Source organism: Cibotium barometz, chromosome 45 (genome assembly GCF_041138505.1).
Source record: "Cibotium barometz isolate CiBa-2024 chromosome 45, ASM4113850v1, whole genome shotgun sequence".
NCBI classification, from domain to species: Eukaryota; Viridiplantae; Streptophyta; class Polypodiopsida; order Cyatheales; family Cibotiaceae; genus Cibotium; species Cibotium barometz.
Window position 1 is genome coordinate 27065277 of NC_141090.1, and position 5013 is coordinate 27070289.

Below are 5013 nucleotides of genomic sequence, written 5' to 3' on the forward strand. Positions count from 1 at the left end.
TAGGCCAATCAATTGGCAGAAACTTAGAGAAGTCCCATCGATATATCGAAAGTAGAAAACAGTAGTAAAAGTGGATGTGACACGATGTGATGTAGAGCCAAATGAATGTGACGGGATGTTAATGGATGCAATGTGAGTAGATAAGATGTGAATGTGATAAGAGGAGATGTAAACATGATGCGATAAGATGTAAATGTGATGTGGACATTAGCTAGGGTTAGTAGAGTGTGGACACAACTCATAGAGTGTTGTGTGTATTGTGGATGATGGCTTTATGCATTGTGTGAGAAGGGAGATGGCTTCCCTCTATGGTTAGAGTCTACAATATACATTAGGGTTTGCTCCTGTGTGTGTGTCTCCTCTCCCTCTACCATTCTTTCAACATAAAACACCATGTTGATGGATTTTTCCATGTGATGAAGGGTTTATCCCATTCTTTTATGAAGCATGATGGGGCTGATTCGCCTATCCATGCCATGGGCTCTCATATTGATGATGGTTTTCATTATAGTATATTCTTAAGAGACGTGATCACTGCCTCAAGGGACGTGATCCTGAAGTATTGGTAAGTACCCAATGATAGTTATTGTCTATTACTTCTTCCAACTATGGATGTGTGGAGCTCCCTCTTATGAGATGCGGCAACCCATAACATTAATCCAGCCAAGTGTGCCTGTGTGCTGTCACACGTGGATCCCTAATAGGGCACATAGTATCTACAAACAAACTGGCAGTAGATCCAGCCAAGGTCGAGATCATTGTAAAGCTGCAGCCGCCCAAGAATTCCAAAGAACTTGCTAGATTCCTAGGAGTGATCAAATGGCATAGCAGATTCATGATGTTCCTGGCAAATGTGACAATACTCTTGTATAGCCTGACGATGAAAGATGCAGAATAAGTCTGGTCTAGATCCTGTCAGGAGGCATTCTAGAATCTAAAGTGGATATTGTCCTCACACCCATTCTGCAACAACAATTGAACTTTGATCTGGTGTTTCTTGTATTTGTTGATGATTTTGATTTCACCATTGGTAGTGCTTTGATGCAGGAATGCCAAGAGGGCTAGTTTTTTGATTAGTTTACTACATAAGCAAAAGGCTTTCCAAGATAACTACTCTACCACAGAAAAGTAGTCATTGGGGATGATGTACTTGATCAAGAAATTCTGGCACTATCTGTTAGGAAATTTTTTTGAATTTCATGTGTTAGGAAACATGTTTGAATTTCATTTAGACCACAAAGCACTCTTGTACCTAGTGAACAAACCAGACCTAGTAGGAAAATTAGCTAGATGGATACTATTGTTACAAAAGTTTGAGTTCACTATCGAGCACACCCTAGGAAATAAGAACCTAGTAAAAGATTTCCTCTCCAAACTATAGTCAGGAGAAGATCCAACAAGGGGAAAAGATGACTTCGCGGATGCTCAACTCTTCATCATATATGGAGAAAAACCCACCTAGTATGATGAGATGTTGCAGTTCCTCTCTAACTTGTCTTTTCCAAAGTATATTTCCAAAGATGAGAGGAAAAGGATGACTCTCTTGAGCAATTCATTCATGGTGGTAGTAAGCCAGCTCTATAAGATGGTCATTTTTCAAATACTAAGAATATGTGTCCCAGGGCATGAATAACAGGCTGTGCTGGCAAAAGTACATTAACATATAAGTGGAGGGCACTTATCTGGAGAAGTCACAAGGCAGAAAGTGTTCCAAGTAGGATTATATTAGCTAACGGCATTAAAAGTTACAAAAAAATTTACAAAATAGTGCGATATGTGCCAGAGGCTGGGCCAGCCTAATGAATGCCTCACACCCCAATATTGCCACTAGCACCATTCCAAAAATGGGGTATGGAATTTGTTGGCCCATTCAAGCCAATAGTTTAGAGAACATGAAATAGATACATTTTGGTAGGCACAGATTGCTGCGCAAAATAGGTAGAAGCGAAGGCTTTGAAATACTAAAAATCATTGTCAATAGCAAAGTTTCTTAATGAAACTATCATGACAAGACTCAGATGCCAAGAATAGAGATAGTTAGTGAGACCAAGGGAGCCACTTCCTCAATGAAGTCATTAAGAAGCTGATAGAGCAACATATGATCATACATAAGAAGTCAACAGTCTACTTCCTGCAGTAAATGGGAAGGAAGAATCCACACAAAATCTTGTGTTGGGCTATGAGGGGGTGGTTGGTTTGGGAGCCCTCTATTATATACTGGAGCCTCTTCAGTGGTTCTCATGTTGGAGACCGAAGAGCATGGCGGCTCAAGGTACGCAATTGTTTGGAGGCTCATCTTCTATATGAGTTTGGTAATCCCTGACCAATTCTTGGGCCACCAAGAGTCTTTCCTTCTCTCCTCGATGGCATTAGGGTATTCGGCAAGCTTTTTAGGAAGCTAGTTAGTGTCAATCCGTTCCCTAGATTGGGTAGCTGAATGTAGTAGATATTCTTCTGACGAATAGGTTGGTGCATGTGTGGTCATGCCATCTTTTGAAGCACACTTAATAACTACCTGGCTACGCCTTCGCCGATCTTCATGGTTTTCTTTCTTGAGCGTCTAGTTGCTCATGCTTGTTTTCAGGGACATTCTTTGAAGCGAAGACCCTTGCATGTCTGAAATGGATCTAGAGCAAAATATTAAATCAAACACATCAAAGCAAGAATCTAGTATCCATTAATCATGAGATTAGTTATCAAATGGCTCATCACATGAATATACAAGAGAGAGAAAATATATAAGTGCATGTAGCAAGAGAAGATGCATAAATAGCCTAAGTGTGTTTAACCTCTCACCAAGAGGATGGCTTTCATGTTAGCCATGAACTTGACCATGGAAGGCCAAATCTCCATTGATGGAACCCAAAGGTACAAGATGACCAAAATTAGTAAAAGTGTCAAAAGATCCTACCAATGTACCCCAAGCCCTATTTATAGTCACTTTCTCCTTTTGCCCATGGGCCCCTATGTACATGTGGAAATCAAGCTCTATGGTTCATGACAAACCATCCCTTCCTAAAGATTTTGTCCTCAAAATCATACAAGATATTTACAATTAAATCGCAATCTCAATGTAAACCCATGGGAAGTAGAGAGGTCTTCAAAAATGCACCTCGAATACATTTGGAATAGGGAAACCAAATGTAGTGAAGCCGGCAAACTCCTTCTCCAAAAATAGCATGTAGGACTGTTATGGCAGCCATGTTGTCGATGAAGCTTCCCTTGAAATTCTTCATGAAACCTCCATAAAAATGAGCTGCAAATGATGCATAGCCACACCCAAAAGGGTCCCACATATTTATCATCGAACCAAATGATCTTCCAAGTGTGTTGGAGTAGATTGGTAACCCCAACAATAGATCCAACCAAAGCTATCCAGAAATTAGAGCACATATAAAACCTCATGATATGCCCATTATTCACATATAAAACCTCATGATATGCCCATTCTTCATATAATAATCATGCCACTTGATCAAGGAATACTTCCACCAAGTAAACCATGTTGTTGAACATACTCCATTGATTGCCAAGTAGCCTCATCTATGGGCAAGCGCTTCCATTTCAAAAGGAATTCATCAATGTTCCGGTTCCTCAAAGCCCTTGTCCTCTTGTCCACAATCCTCTCTGGCTCATAGATACTCTCTCCTCCTTCATCCATCGGTGGTAACTCTTCAATCTCTTGAGGAAGAGAGCTCACAAAAATCTTAAGGTTGGATACATGAAACACATTATGAATCCTTGTCGAAGGAGGTAGGTCAAGCTTATAAGCCAAGTCACCCACTTTCTTGACTACCAAATATGATCCATAGTATCTATGTGCCAAATTGGAATTGGAAGACCCTTTGAGAATATTGTGACGGCTCTTAGGAAGCCTGATCAACACATAATCACCTTCCTTGAACTCCGTTTTGCGTCTATGCTCATCCGCATTAGCCTTCATGACTTCTTGTGTGTGCCTTCTTCATATTATCCTTGCATAATTGAAGAAGCTGTCTCATCCTTTCCAACTCTTCCTTGGCTAAAGGATTAACCATTTTATCCTCATGGAAGGCAATAGATGGCACATGCACTTGATACCCATAAAGAGCCTCGAAAGGTGACATCCCAATTGATACTCAAATGCTTGCTTGAATTATGACAAAATTCAGCAAGGTAAAGCCATTCATCCCATGATGCTTGCATGTCATAACAATAGTGCCTCAAGTACACTTCGAGCCATTTGTTTGTGCACTCCGTTTGCCCATCTGTTTGAGGGTGATAGGCTGTAGAAGGAGTGATTTGAGTCCCCAAGTTCTCATACAATGTCCTCCAAAAAGTGCCCATGAACTTGGTATCTCTATCATAAACTATGTTGAGTGGCAAACCATGTATCTTGAATACATGCTCCATAAATTGCTTGGCAATGTGAGAGGCCCCATAAGTAGTCTTGGAAGCAATAAAATGAGCTAATTTGGTGAGTCTATCCACCACTACAAATACTTGATCCCATCCATGCTTCGTCTTTGGCAAGCCCGTGATGATGAAGTCCATGGAAATGTGAGTCCATTTTCCATCCAGAATAGGCAAAGGATGAAGTAAACCACTTGGCAATTGGTGACTATCCTTATTCCTTTGGCATGACACACATTCCACAACAAACTTCTTGACATCCCTCCATATGCCTTTCCAATAGAAACTTTTGCTCACTTTGTCAAATGTCTTGAGAAACACCAAGATGACCCGAAAGCGGTGAAGAATGCATCTCATGAAGCACCTTGGGAATGTAGGATGAGGTTAGAACCAAATACACCTTATCCTTGTGCCATAGTAGACCATTCCAAAGCTTATAATGAGGAAATTCTTCACCATCTCCTTGCTGTAATTTTTTGTAAATATGGGTAGCACTCTCATTGACAAGATACTCCTCTTGTATCCCTTTCATCCATTCACTATACACTTCCATAATTGATGTCAAGGTGCAAGCCCACATTCTAGACAATGCGTCCACCACTATGATCCCTTCCACCGGGG